Here is a 16,077-nt window from a genome sequence, read left to right as displayed (position 1 = left end):
CACCATCATCTTGATGAACACAGTCTGCAAGATGAGGTAAACATTATGGTAGGGCTGTGGTGAATCTGAAAAACACAAAAATAACCAAAGTAAGTACAAAAATGTAGTTTTTAAAAGATGATTAGATTATTAATGGAAATATCCAAACTTACCTGGCCCTATGCAAAAAAGAAATTGGCCCACTCTTGTTTGCTTAGATCCAGAGTTTGACTAGACCACTCCAAAATCTTTATTTTGATGTCAATGACTTTGTTGCTTTGAGTGTCCTACTTTTTTTTCCTTGTCTATTACTGCTTGTTGAGATCTTTTAGCGTATTTCACTTCATCAGATGAGTTCTGTTTAAGTGAGTCACCAGGTCTAACTGCAATGAGGGATGGGTGCGTCATGTAAACGCAAATCCTGTTTAAATTCAATGAATCATTTGTTGTAAAGTTTTTTTTGTACAACACTGTGTTTTATCTTGTACTAGACCATATTTCAGTTAGAGACAAGCTTGTTAGGCTCACCCAGAAGGTGATGCGTCTGTTTGGGGAAAAAATGTAATGCAACAGTTTTAGATTAGTGGTTGACCACAGTGAGTGTGTGCGTTACAAGCTGTAATGACTCTTTTCTTGTAAACAGCATTCATACACATAGAAGACAACAGACAGGTCAAGTCAGGTGCTTTTATTAGCATCCAGGTGCCTTTATTAGCATTCAGCCTCATATCTACTTATAACCATGTGGGTCTTGCAGCCAGCTGTGTCTAACTAACTAGACAAAAGTTATCACGATTTATAAATGTAGAAACCAAAACCAAATGAAAAATCTTCAATTACAAAATCTCTCACTGAGATGTGATTATGTCTTCAATCAGATCACTCTGCAACCTGCAAGATAGAATGGAATAAAAAAAAAAACAAGTATATTTTTCTTGTACTCTGTACTGTATCAAGGTTTCTTTTCTACATACGTATTATTTCATGGCAGCATTATTTAACACAAGTTTGGGAATAGGTAAATACACTATATACAGTGATGTGAAAAGTGTTTGCACTCTTCCAGATTTTTGAGTTGGTTTTTTTTGTATTTTTGTTACACCTGAATGTTTCAGATCAAAGAAATTTAAATATTAGAGCTAGATAACACAAGTAAACACAAAATGCTGTTCCTAAATACAGGTGTTCATTTTAAGGATGAAAACAATCCAAACCTACATTGCGCCTTTTTAAGGTCATGCAACAGCAACTCAGTTTAGGTCAGTATTGAGGTCAGGACTTTGACTGGGCCACTCCAAAATCTTCATTTGGACTTGCTAGTGTTTTTTGGACCATTGTCCGGCTGTAAAACGCAAGTCTGCTTTGCTGGAGGTCACGAACAGATGACCAGACATTCTCCTTCAGGATGTTTTGGTAGAGGTCCTGAGACAGGAAAACAGCCCAGACCATCACACTACTACCACCATATTTTACAGTTGCTATGATGTTTCTTTTCTGAAATGCTGTAGGTTTTATTACAGATGTCATGTGACTGAAACCTTCCAAAAAAATTAACTTTTGTTTTGTCAGTCCACGAATATTTTCCTAAAAGTCTTGAAGATGTTTTTGGCAAATGTGAGACATATGTTCTTTTTGTTCAGAAGTGGTCTTCTCCTTGAATTCTTCCATCATTTATGCCCAGTCTCTTTCTTATTGTTGAATCATGAACTCCGACCTTAACTGAAACACGAGGCCTGTGGTTCTTTAATGTTGTTCTTTGAGTTCTTTTGTGACTTCCTGGATGATTCGTTGATGTGCTCTTGAAGTAATTTTGGTAGACCAGTAACTCCTGGGAAGATTCACCACTGTTCCAGGTTTTTTCCATTTGTGTACAATGGCTCTCTCCGTGGTTCATTAGCGTGCCAAAGCATTAGAAATGGCTTTGTTACCTTTCCAGACTGATAGATTTCAGTGACATTGTTTCTCAGGTGTTTCTTTAGATGATGGTGATATTGTTTTTTTTGACATATTTTAAGCAGATTCACTTTGTCAGACAGGTTCTGTTTAAGTGATTTCTTGATTCAACAGCTCTGCCAGTAATCAGGCCTGAGTACTGTTAGTGAAACAGCTTTCCAAGCTTTCCGAACAATGTGATTAATCACAGTTAATTCCTGATTTAACAAAAAGGGCAATCATTTTTTTCACACAGGACCAGGTTTGTATAACTTTTCTCCCTCAATCAATGTAATCGTTAATTAAAAACCGCATTTTGTATTTACTTGAGTTATCTTTGTATGTTACTAAAATGTGTTTGATAATCTGAAACATGTTATTATGAAAATACAAAACACTAGGAAATCAGGATGGGGCCAACACTTATTCACACCACTGTATATCTATATTATAACACTGGAGTTAGCATTGGAGTGTCTACACTATGAAACCCATTTATTCATCTTCATCACATATTATCTGAATGCAACACGTAAGGCATAACTGCCCCCAGTCTTACCGTCTGGATTGGAGAATAAAAGGGATCCTCTGCTATTGGCTGGTTTATACCTGGTGAGAGGATTTTTGTGGTGGGTTCTGATTCTTCTTTGATAATAGATGGAAATAAATTAGTTGGTAACCCATATTTCTATATAATAAAACACTTGTTAGGTGATGTTTCTGCTGTTGCTTAATCTAAGCATCACTATTAAATGGCTTTCAATCACAATGAGTCTCACCTTGTGGCTGAGTGTCACCCTGGGCTAAACTGTATAAAAGCTTCTAGCAGACAGTTCACCTTCATCTAATACAATAAAACCGAAAGAAACAGTGGGAGTGAAAAGATAGGTAACCATAATAACATTATGGCTTTTAATCACAATGAGTCTTACTTTGTGGCTGAGTTTCACCCTGGGCTAAGCTGTAAATAGGTCTATTGGACCGTGCATCTGATGGAGAGAAACAGTGAGAGTGAAAGAATAGAGGACCAAAGTAATATCAGTGACAATGACCAAGGATTGCTAACCTCTATATTCAGTGGTTTTAATTTAAGGTTTTAGGGAAATCTTGAATATGTTGTTCTATAATAAAATTACATTAGTTTGAAGCCCATTTTTTATGTAATAAAACACTTATTTACCTTAGATTGTTTCAAATACTAGGTGATATTTCCTTTTTTTTCCTTAATCTTAGTGTCACTATTAAATGACTTTTAATCACACTGAGTCTTACCTTGTGGTTGAGTGTCCCCCTGGACTAAGCTGTAAATAGGTCTATTGGACCGTGCATCTGATGGAGAGAAACAGAACAGAAACTGCCCCGCCCTCTCGCTCAGTCGCTTAGTGCCTGAGCTCGGATCATACCAATATCAGGGGGTATTCACGCACAGTCGTAAATTCCCACAGTGTGCACTATGTGCTTCGAATATTGTGTGTACTTTTTGTTTTATACAGTTGTCAGCCAGGCATCTAACTATGAAAAAATTACACCCCAAAAGACCCCGGGCTTCTGACAAAACAACCCGGGCTTAAGCCCAGTAAGCCACCCCCACGCTCCGCCCCTGGTGAGTGGTATGAAGTATAAATATTCCTTGTATGAAGTTGTCAATTTTACCAATCCCAGATTTATATATCTATTGTGTGAACACAGCACACAAGTAATCCCTGTCCCTGGTCTAACCCACTGGATTATAGTATAGAAGGGGTCTTCTGCTATGGGTTGGCAGGGATCTGCCAAGGACATCTCTGTGCTGGTTCCTGCTTCTGCTTGGTCAGCAGATTAAATTAAATGACTTGGTTGCCAAAAGATTTTACATAATAAAACATTTATTTGTCTTAGAACATTTTAAATCACTTCTTGATGTTTCTGATGTCTCAACGCCATCATGGACATGCCTTTTAATCACAATTAGTCCTACCTTGTGGTTAAGCGTCACCAAGGCCTAAGCTATGGCAACTAGGTCTAGAGGGCAATACATCTTCACATAGTAATGAACAAAGACAATGGGAGTTAGGGGAATAATAACCTGTTAGAAAGAAAATAAATGTCATTCCTACATGGGCCCATTATGTCAGCGATGGCATACGGAACACTTAGCTAACTAAAAACTTCATTTTCGAATTGAATTTTTGCTGCTTGCCTGATAATTTGACCACAATAATATCAGCTACTCTGGTTTTAATGCTGTCTCTGTACAAAACAAAGATATTACACTTTACAGTTCTGAATGTCTGAAGGTGAACTTCACATTTTGAGCTGCATGCGATACAGTATGTGTCTACAGTTATTGTTTTCCTGTGTGACTACTTTCTGCAGCTAACGCGATGCTAAAGAAAAATAGATTTCAAAGTAGCTGCATTGCTTTCAAGGTCCCCAAGTCTTTTATATGAACTTTACCTAAACAATGAATAAAAACATTTGACGAAATGAAAGCAAAATAACTTATTCAGCAGCAAAAGAAGATCAAAACTACGCTTCACATTTGATAAATATGGTCATGAATTCCCTCTTTTGCTTTTTTGCTTCCACCACGATAAAATCACACTTCCTCCACATCTCTCTCTCTCTCAGTGTGCTTCAAGACCAGTTTACCATCAAAAAATCTGTTTTCGCTTGCTTATTGCGCCCCAGTCCTCTGTTGCTTATAGTGATGTCACCCTCTGTTCTTTTTTTAAATGATCTCTGACAAGAAAGCTTAATTACTGCTGTTCAACACAGAAGAAATTTAAACTTTCACAAATTTTGCCAAATTGCTAAATGCTTCGCTGTGTCTCCAATAAAACCTTTGTAACTTTGCCCTGCTGCAGCATCGGGTAATGTTCATATGTTGATTCGTGGTTTTCTTCAGTTTTAGATCTACTGCAGAATATTTTTAAGATTATCTGCTATAAAAAGACAGGCCAGGAAAATCTCCTTCATATTTTTTTCTCCTCAGTTACTTTGACACAAAGGCATCTGCTGTGATGCTTACACCTCTGATGAAGTCTCACACATGTCAGCTTTTTGTATACATAGATATAAAAATATGGACATGTACTGATAAATGATAAGAAGTATAATATCTCTGACTGTCTGAGTCAAAATTGAATTGAATAAAATAGAATAGAATTGGGACCTTGTGAATCAGAGTTGAAACGCTTATTGAAATCAGTGAACGCAACATCATTTGTTGTTCTGTTCTCCTCATGCTGCACTACCAAGAGTAACCACTAGAAAGCAGCAGGGGCAAGGTTTTTCCCTTCACTGCATAATGAGCTGTGATCATTCACAGATTATCAGTCATCATTAAAACAGCTAGAAAGAAGAAACTGCTTTACTATTACTTAACACTTGTGTGGTGTTCATATTTATGCTAGTCAACCAGTACTGGTGCATCCGTTCTTTACTTGCTGGCCATTTCATAATGTTTATCAAGATTCAGTTCAGCATTCAGAATCAGCATACTTTATTAATCCCTATTATGAAAAAGGAAAAAGACAAACACATACAGAGTGTAGTCTTTTAACAATAGTGGCAAAGTTACTATTACTATCAGCATCAGGCCAAAACCTCATTATGACTAACCCTTCAAGGTTCAAGGTTCAAGGTTCTTTATTATTTGTCACATGCATAGTTATACAAGTATAACACACAGTGAAATGTAGCCTGACACACTCCTCGACATGTGCAAAAATTGGGGGGGGGGTGTAGAGGAAGAACATTATATATATATTAGGGGTGCAACGATATTCGTATCGATATTGAACCGTTCGATACAGTGCTTTCGGTTCGGTACGCATATGTATCGAACAATACAACGTTTGTAATTTATTTTATCAACTTTCCTTCTGACGATGCTGTCTGTGTTGAGCGCTCAGTGAATCTGCGTTCAACTACTCCGCCTAGGCTGCACTGTCGAGCGCAGATCCACTGAGCGCTCAACACAGACAGCATAGTCAGAAGGAAGAGCGCAGGGCAAGCTAGCAAGACAGAAGTTAAGCTCACCTTGCAACATTCAGATCTGGCGTTTGGAATTATTTTGGTTTTCATGTGACGTATGACCCTGAAGGTAAGCGAGTCATGGACTAAAGTAAAACAGTATGTTGGATGTGCCATGCAATGCTCAATTACATGGGTGGGAACTAGTGTGTTAGCGCAGTTAGCTCGCTAACGTGTTGGCCGTCTAGCCCCATGCACGGGGCGATCGGCGGTAGCTCGTTAACGGAGATTTGCCGTGTTGTGGCGTTAAGGTCATTTCAACGAGATCAACCTGAAAGCACTAGTGGGAACACAACGAATATGACTGCACATTTACGCCGACATCATCCTAGTGCAAAGACAAAAACAACAAGCATGCTACTAACTTTAGCCGAGTCATTTAGACAGCTGTTAGCACATGATTCTCCTTATGCTGCTGAGAATATAGCCCAGAAGAAGCGGATAGTATAGCTTTTATTTTGGAAAGAGACATTTCTCTGTAATAAACTCTCTTTTCCAAAGATGAGTGATTCCTCAATCAGATACAGGGCTTGCAATATCGCTAGCCCGACGTCCTGGGGCTAGCGATTTTTTCAGTCGGGCTACCAAAATCTATCTCTTCCCTGCCCGTCGGGCTATTGTAGGAAGGAAAAATATATGTCAATGCTTTTGCATTCTTTCAGAAATGTAGCTGGGTAATTATGTCATTGGCATCGGTGAGCCACTGTCAATATGTGACATATTGTAATCGCGTTTGAATTTGCGCTTGTTTTTTTGCTTTCAATTTGCAATCGTGCGAACTGTGTATAGAGAGCGACAGCACTGATCTATGAGTGATGATAATTTGTGCACCAATTCCTCTGACATCGTCTTATCAATCGTTAGCTTACTATGCAAACATGACAAGTGAAATCTCCCGCAGCAAGCTTAAACATGTGAGAGGTTGATCGCGCAGAGAATCGCTGAGCGTTATGTGTGTGTGTGTGTGTGTGTAAAAGCAGCAGGATTTATATTTCAGTTCTGCTGAGCCAAATAAGACAGGTCAGGGTGAAGAAGTGACAGCCAAAGAAAAGCTTACCACAAAACGGAAAAGTTATGACAAATCAGACTATAAGGCAAAAAGAAAGTGCAGCTTTATGGTTTCATGGACAAAAGAATTTCTGTGGCTGCAATATGACGAGCTAAATAACCAGGGCTGCACATAAGTGGTCCGCAGGTGCGCATTCGCTGTCAAAATAAAAAACACGCACAAGGGTTAGGGTTAAAATTAAAAACTGTACTTTTGAGTTAAAATATATATTTATAATTTTAATAAATAACAAATTAAAAAGGCATGAACATTTTTTTTGTATCGAAAAAATATCGAACCGTGACACCAAAGTATCGAACCGAACCGAACCGTGAATTTTGTGTATCGTTGCACCCCTAATATATATATATATATATATATATATATATATATATATATATATATATATATATATATATATATATATATATATATATATATACACATATAGTATATATATATATACACATATAGTATATACACTGGGTGAATGTGCAGTAGTAGCAGCAAGCAGGTGAATTCTGTACATTAATATGAATAGATATCTGACTATTTTACAGGATAGACAATATAAACATATTTAAAATTAAAGGAATTAAAGGAATCTTTAGTTAAAGAGAAGTCCTAACTACTAAAGAATTCCCAACTCTGACTCTTGTAAACTAATAATATAGTCACACAGCTGTAGTGAAATTCTCTGCATTTAATTATCAGTTATTATTAATCTACAGCTCTCTTTTACAGTGTTTTTTTCCTGCCCCCAAACAGTTGCGGCATACGGCCAGCCTTAATTGAGCCTAGTTGTGCCAGAGATTCAGTTTTTACTCCAGCAGGTCATCTTAATGTCTCCCTAAAACATTGCTTAGCACACTTCTATTAGCTCTAAACCAGAAGTGAAGATTTGAACTGTGGAAAAGTCACTATTAAAAGTGAAATAAAGAAAAAAAAAATAGAACCTTTCATGGCTTCATCATTCACAGCAACCCATCTAATGGAGGGAACTGAGGCTATAGTTCACACAGGCACATACAAATACGACAAACTCTTTCCTTTGATTTTTGAGTTCCAGTATAACACTTTTTCATGGTAGATGTGTAGAAATGAAACAAAAACCCAAACCTCACAGAAACTAAACCTAAAATAGAAACTGGAATGCTAGAAAGCACTATCTGACATTTATTGGATACTAACATTACATAACCTAATGTAGAAATATGTTACACCACCGCTTAAATGTTTAAAACTCTAACAGCAGTAAATGTAATGTCAAATCCAAATATCAATGGAGAAAAATAGAGGCTTCAGTGCTAGGTAGCTGAGTTACATTCACCAAGATGCAGTGATTTAATTTGCTGCAGTGACTCTCACAGTGCACATTTTAACTAAACTGATGCTTACCTCAGTGGTACCCACTTTGACTTATCTTACAAAGGACAAAAAGCTACTTAGAGAGTGGTTTGGTTTTGGATGGAAGTCTTTGATAAGGTTCTTTATTACTCTGTGTCAAAAGGCTCATTATGATGGGAAATCTCCTGTGTGTTGGAGAAACTGTGGACACCAACGAGCACATCACACCCATATTATGTGTGACTGTCCTATGCTACGGACTTACTGGAAAGACATTCATGGTACATTACAAGGCATTTTTGACTGTACATTCCCTTTGGACATGAAGACAATCTTTTTTGGTTGTATACCGCAGAACTGGTCTAAAAATGATACATGTCTGTTAAGAGCTTTACTTGTTGCAAGTAAGAAAAGTATAACTAAGAAATGGTCCTTGCAAGATATACCGACCTTGTCATTATGGTGGGAAATTACGCTAGAGATTTATAGGATGGAGGAGGTAACAGCTCATGTCAATGACAGGGTGGGTTGGTTCCATTTGTGTTGGGATAAGTGGGTCCTATATGCCAATACCCATAAGCTGAATCTTCTTTTCAAAGCTTGAAACCACCAACCTAGCTACGTCACTCCCGACTGTGTTTTCTTTCTCTTTCTTTTTTTCTTTCTCTTTTTTCTTTCCCTTTCGTTTTGCTTTGTTTTTCCCTTGTAAATTGTGTTGATTAATGCCTGTAATCACCTTCGTGAGGTAATATTTTAGAAACAAAGAATTTAAAAAAAAAAAAGAGAGAGAGAGTGGTTTGGTATTATTTCTCCAATTTCCTATTTCTTCAATAGGAAATGTGGACTGACTGATCAAGCCAATTAGAATCACACTTTGAGCAAAATTGCAGAAGTTGCGTACTGTTTTATTATTATTATTATTATTATTATTATTATTATTAACAACAACAACAACAACAACAATAATAATAATAATAATAATAATAATAATAATAATAATAATAATTTTTTAAATTATAACTACAATTTCTCTTAAGGCGTAGTAACATGATATACTATGACCTTTTTTGCTATCTAAATGTGAATATTTAACCCAGTCCAAAAGCCCCACAAAATGTTCACTGGTCTTTTCAAGGAAAGGGATAAGTGTAATATTCTTACTTAATGATGATGCTGACCCGTTCATAATAGGCCAAAATGTAGTCTTCCTCTGGCTGTACAGTTTTTATGCTTCAGATGTTACTTGCTGCTTAAATGGCAGTTCCTAATGATGGGCACTCAGGAGTTGAGTCTCTTCTGCTTAATGGTCATAGCCATTACTATATTCTCAAGTTGGAGATCGTGATCATTTGGATGAGGCCAGCAAAAGGACACAAGGCGTGTTCTGAGAAATTGAGCTCTTTAATATGCTTGTTTTCCGTTGTGTTCTTTTTATCAAGAAAAGAACACAACAGAAAACAAGAAAAAGATTATTTAATAATATTGTGATAGTGGGTACCTCACTATGAAAAATTATTATTCCGGAATTGTATTTATTCATTAGAACTTTCTAAACTCCAGGAAGAGACACAAATCCCTTTGATGTTGCACCAGGAAGTGCATCTCGTAATCTGGCAAATAAAACATGTTAGCGGAGTTATCCGCTGTAATTACTCCTTGTGACAACGGGCTTTATTAAATTTTCCTAAATCATGTATTTCTGAGACAAATGAATAAATGACCCTAACCTTAACAGCAGTGATAGTAAAGAGTTTTTTCTTTCTTTTTTATTTTTTTAATTTCACATTTTGCAAGGGATACTGTAAGGGCTGCCTTCTGTGACAGGGAGTGCTGCAGCACAATGATTAAACTTTTTTAAACATCATACGCATTAGCATCACATTTTAAAACATCTACATTTTTAAAGGTTAAAATTGATACTTTCACTGATTTTTGGATTAATGTATAAAGAGACTGTGGATTTTCCTTTTTTTTTTTAGAGATTTTGTAAATAGTTTCATCATTCTCTGTGTAAATAAGACCACTGAACTTTCGTCTTGAGTCATGTGTTTGAAAGGTGCAGCAGCTTTTATTTTAACAGCATGAATACATGTGTAAAAACAGAAAGAAGATCCAACAATTTGGTTAATCTTCTACGTATCGGGCAGGTGTCTTTGCTTGTGTTCAAACTTTATATCTACTTATAACCTCGCGGGAATGGCAACTGGCTGTATCTTACTGAACAAAGAAAAGCTATAACATTTATAGACATGTACACCAAAGTAAGATGACAACAACAAAAAAAATATGTGATAAAAACTGGGTCACTTCTTTGTTTTCGCTCTTACTCAGATGTGATAATGTCTTCAGTCAGCTCTCTCTCTGCAACCTGTAAGACACACAAAATACTTGATAATCATAGGTTAATAAGACAGAAACAAAAACATAATAACGTGTTAATTTTCAAGTTATTACTACTCAATTACCAGCGTAATAACCTCTTAATATCCAAGTAATGTCATGGTAGCAACAGTGGTACCAGTTGGGTAATAGTACACTGAGAGACAGTGATGCAGCTTCATAGAATAGAATAATGAAGAGGGACAGTGGGAGGGACTGGAATAACAACCACAGCAATATTAGTCATGATGATCCCTGTCTGTTATTCAATGTAGACTTTATTTAAACATTTAGGAAAATCTGACTTTCAGGGTTAGAAAGAAAATCGATTACATTTCTACTTCATTTCTACTTTGGCCTGTTTTCTAAGGTGGTGCTAAGGGAACACTGAGCTAACAAAAAAAAATTCTGCTGTTTGCCTGGTATTTCTACTTTGACCACAAGAATATCAGCTGCTTTTAAGAGCTTCTTGGTTTTAAAGATGCCTTTGTACAAAACTAAGATATTACATTTCTGACCTATTACCGAATGAATGTCTGAAGTTGTACTTCTCGCCACATGTAACTATTTTGAGCTGTATGAGATACAGTACATGTCTAAAAGAGGAGCTTTAAAATTGTATTCTATGTGGCTTTTATTTGAGGTGGAAGTTTTGGAAGCTCAAATTATCACTCACATCTATACATTTATAAATATTAAACACACGTCTAACAAAGATACAGACAACACCACATGAGAAAACAAAACCAATACTTTCCTTCACATAAGTAATTCTGTGATATTCTTGCTCAGTAAAATACCTCCTGTCTATCTTACAACTTATGTTGCTCTTATGTTGCTTATATTGCCTGCATCCACCGTGCTGGCCTCTATGAAGATTAAAGAAATAAGTGAATTGTTTTTTCTTGTTTTTTTTTAAGACATTAAACAGATATAGATGATTTCTTAGATCAAGTTATTTAGTTTATGATATTCATTTTTATTTAAAAACTTTGGATAAGAAAATCAGACAATGTATCTGGCTGATGATTACATTTCCATGTGATAACAATAAAATACTTGTCATTACCTCTCTTCCAGCAAGCTTTGACAATGTGAAACAGTCCCACTGCCACCAACAGAGCACTGACTAAAATGGTTGAAATGATCCGTATGGTAACAGAAGCGAAATGGTCCCCCTCTTTATCTGGATCAGTTGTGTAATTTATATTTTGAGAATCTAAATAATGGTTAAAAAGAAAAGAATGGTTAAACCATCAAATATTGATTTTAACTTCTTCATAATGACATTAAGCATCTTGACAATCAACTTAAAAGCTCCTAAACCACCATGGAAAGTTTTGTGTACAAACTTAAATGTCCAATTTATGTCTCCACACTGAACATTTCTTTGTGTTAAAAATGCTAATACAAACAGATTCAACAGCTTTGCATGAAGAGCATCAGCTGTCATTCATATAAAAATTATACATCAACATTATTTTAAAACATCTCCGTGTCTCACCTGTGACTTTCAGCCAGCTCTTTGGTGATTCTCCAGCTCCATAGATGCTGCACTTGTAAAGTCCTTCATCTGACTTGGAAACTCTCTGGATGGTCATGCTTCCTGTGGAGCTTCTGTGGGTGAAAAATCCATCTTTGTAGAAATCAGCTTCGAAGTTGGAGGAAGGAATTTTGTTCCTGCAGCTCAGAGTCACAGTTTCTTCCATCAACACAGGAACAGCAGGACTCTCCAGGATCACAGGACCAGCTAAATGAGATGCATTTGATAATTAAATACTAGAAATTAAATTTAATTAAAATTTATTATAAAAAAAGTTCTTTAATTTTTGTTTAATGTTTGTTTCTTCAAAGGTACCAGTGACAGAGAGGTTGATAATGTTGCTTCTTCTCCCTCCTTCAGTCTCATACCAGTACTCTCCACTGTTGTCTGCATAAACAATTTGAATGGAGCAGGATGATCCTGTTGGTGTCCTCTTGTTAGTTTTACTACATGATTCTATTTTTCCTTTAATTCTATGCACAACTTCACAATAATCGACTCCTTCACAATAAAATGTCACTGATTCATATTCAAAGAACTGCAGTCTGTTTGGAACAACACGTAGAGAAACTGCATCTGAAACAAAGAAAAAAGAAAGACTAAAGAAAGTTTAGAGTTTTACCACTAAAATTGGCATACTGCACTTCAACAGTAAACAAATAAAACAGTAAATAAAACAGTAAAAAAAAAAAAAAAACATCACAAAACCATTTCTTTCTCCCACATTTTTTTTTTTTTTACTTTTCTCCAGTTGGTTAGCTCATCCACAATGTAATATTATAACTTTGATATACACAAGCAAAGAGCTGGTACTCACCAAATTCCTGATCCTGCACACCCAAGATAATCATGATGGCCATCACTAAAGAGAGATGAAAGAGCTTCAGAGTTACCAAAACATGTGCTGTATAATTACTAACTATACTAAAGTACTATGACATCTCATACGCAGACCATAAAAATACATTACTTTTTAAACCTAAAATATAAATAAAACTGTCATATTTTTGATTGAAAATTACACTCCAAATTTTATAATAATGTAGAAATAGATTAGAAAAGTAAACAGAAAGTACTCACACATTCTAATGTAGAGAGCTCTGATCTCCATGTCGTCTTGATGTAGATGGAAGACTTAACAATAGTGAGCAGGGGTATCTCTTTGCTACTAAAAGTATTTTAATATTAATTAAAATGTTTTAGGACTTAATGCTATAATCTAGTTTTACAATAGAAGTGTTGGTAAATATGCTGAGTGTCTTTTGCATCAAGTCAAGCCTCACTGTTTCAGTTCACTGTCAGTGGGTGGAACAACAAACCAGATCAGATTAATGCTGTGTTTGATGCAGCTTGTAGACAGATTCATGTTTCCTGTGCTCAGTTTGGTGAACTGTGCTGAGATATGTCACAAATGTAGAAATATCTTCTAGGGCTTCTCAGCCCACTCAGGCAATCTACTGACAAACATATTTTTTATTTGGCATTTATTAATTTGTTAAGGTTCCTCAGCGTGAAACTTTTTAAACAACACAGTAGTTTAACAACATTACAAACTTAAACAGAATCACAAAGTAACGTTTTCGTCAATGCAATCATTAACATTAACACAACCTTATTGCCATGAGATCCAAGGTAATGATTTAGCTGGTGTGCAAACCACTATCTAAATACTGATATGCGATAGATAGATAGATCTAGTGTACTTTACTTTGTTAGACGAGTTCTATTTAAGTGAGTCAGTAAATCTGGTAGTAACCAGGCTTGGGTGTGACTTGTGAAACCAAAAACTTATTTAAACTTAATGAGTCATTTCTTGTCAAATATTTTTTTAAACATTGTGTTTTGTCTGGTACTAGCTCATATTTCAGTTAGAGGCATGCTTGTTATGCTGACCTCAAGCGTGATGTGTCTGGGGAAAAAAGTAAACCAACAGTTTTAGATTAGTGGTTGACCACAGTGACTATCAGCATGTACAAGCTGTAACAACTCATTTCTTGTAAACAGGATCAATACATTTCAAAAGACAGCAGATGGACTAAGTCAGGTGTTTTTATTGGCATTCAAACCTCATATGTACTTATAAATATGTGGGTCTTGCAGCCAGCTGTGTCTAACTGACAAGAGACACGATATTCTCAATTATACACATGCAAACCAAACCCAACTCCCAAATGTTCAATTACAAAAACAATATGTAAGTAATCTGGATTACTTTACTCATCTCAATCTCACTGAGATGTAATTATATTTTCAGTCAGTTCACTCTGCAACCTGTAAGATAGTATCTGGTATCTACCTGCACCTCCAGAGAGTCCCAGTGCTATGGAAAACATCATGCCTGGTCCCAGTGCCTAAGAAGTATCATCCAACGGCATTAAATGACTACAGGCCTGTAGCACTAACTTCTCATAATATGAAGGTTATGGAGAGACTTATCCTGGAACACTTCAGACCCCTGGTGAGCAAGTCACAAGACCCTCTGCAGGTTGCATACCAGGCCCACTTGGGGGTGGACAACACAGTGATACATCTGCTGCAGAGAGTGTATTCCTCCCTCCACAGACCCCAAACCACAGTCCCGATGATGTTCTTTGACCTCTCCAGTGCCTTTAATACAATCTAGCCCGGGCTCTGAGATTGTTGTTGGATGACATGCAGGTGGAGGCTCCACCAGTCCAGACTACCTGACAGGCAGACCACAATTTGTGAGACTGCAGAGCTTTGTGTCAGAGAGTCTGAACAGCAACACAGGAGCAACCCAGGGAACTGTTCTTTCCCCTTCAATATCTTCAACATCTGTACCGCCAAATTCAAGTATATCACAGAAACCTGTCTCCTCCAGAAATTCTCTGATTATTGGAAAAGTGTGGGGATGGGAAGGGAAGAGGAGTACAGAGTACAAAGGACTGATTGATCGCTTCATGAGGTGGTGTGAGGTGAATCACCTGCAGCTGAATGAGGCCAAAACAAAGGAGCTGGTGGTGGACTTTGGCAGAAACAGATCCCAACCCTCCCCTGTCTGCATTAGTGGGACTAATGTGAAAATAGTCACAGCCTACAAGTATCTGGGAGTTCATCTGGATCACAAGCTATATTTGCTGTGGCGTGCTGGGATGCAGGCATCAAAGCAAAGGACCCAAACAGACTGAACAAAGTCATTGTGAAGGCTGAGTCTGTTGTTGGCATGAAGTTCGCCACCCTGGAGGAGGTGATCAGCGATAGAATGCTCCCACCCCCTCCATAACACACTGGACAATCCGAAGAGCAGTTTCAGCAACAGGTTCCTTCAACCTCGCTATCTGTTGGAAGGTCATCCCTTCCTGCTGCTATCTGACCCTTTCCGCACATATGTGGAAAATAATTAATTACACCTCAATGCACCCTGTCACTTCTCTATATTTATCTATCTTAATATTTATCATCACTCTGTTTCTACACTCATTTTCTTGACTGCTTCTTGTTTGTTGTATATTTGCTGCTATGACAACTCAATTTCCCTCTGGGATTAATAAAGTTTCTCTGATTCTGAATTTATTGCAGTGAGAGCAAACTTTTGAACATTTGGTTTGTCTTTTTCACTGAGTAGCAGATTCCCTGTGTATTACTGTGTGTATACTGCATGGTGCTCCTATGTGATCAAGATGGTTTTGAAAGGTTTGTCATACCTGCTCAATATTTTGAATTGTATGTCCATTTCTTTCTTCATCTCAGTGCTTTGAAAATTTAGCACCATCTTCAGATTTTGGGGGTTCAAGCAATAGTCAGCAGGAGTGGCCCTCCTTAGTTTCTTCTGTTTCCTGTCCTGCACAGGAACATTTCGAGCATGTTTCTT

General features: G+C 36.9%; 1 long non-coding RNA gene across 2 annotated transcripts; it reads right to left on the bottom strand.

The window, feature by feature from the left end:
* Positions 1–662: 662 nt before the first annotated feature.
* On the bottom strand, positions 663–3,250 carry LOC120723264. 2 transcript variants are annotated; one of them, XR_005693699.1, is made up of 3 exons: positions 2,691–3,250; positions 2,471–2,556; positions 663–870 (listed from the first exon to the last, which is right to left on the bottom strand). It is a non-coding gene; the product is annotated as an uncharacterized LOC120723264 (long non-coding RNA). The 2 variants fall into 2 exon arrangements; XR_005693698.1 differs by having other exon boundaries at positions 2,471–2,553.
* Positions 3,251–16,077: the final 12,827 nt, after the last annotated feature.

Source organism: Simochromis diagramma, unplaced genomic scaffold (assembly GCF_900408965.1).
Source record: "Simochromis diagramma unplaced genomic scaffold, fSimDia1.1 OVJJ01000676.1, whole genome shotgun sequence".
Taxonomy (NCBI): domain Eukaryota; kingdom Metazoa; phylum Chordata; class Actinopteri; order Cichliformes; family Cichlidae; genus Simochromis; species Simochromis diagramma.
This window is presented reverse-complemented; position numbering and strand designations above follow the sequence as displayed.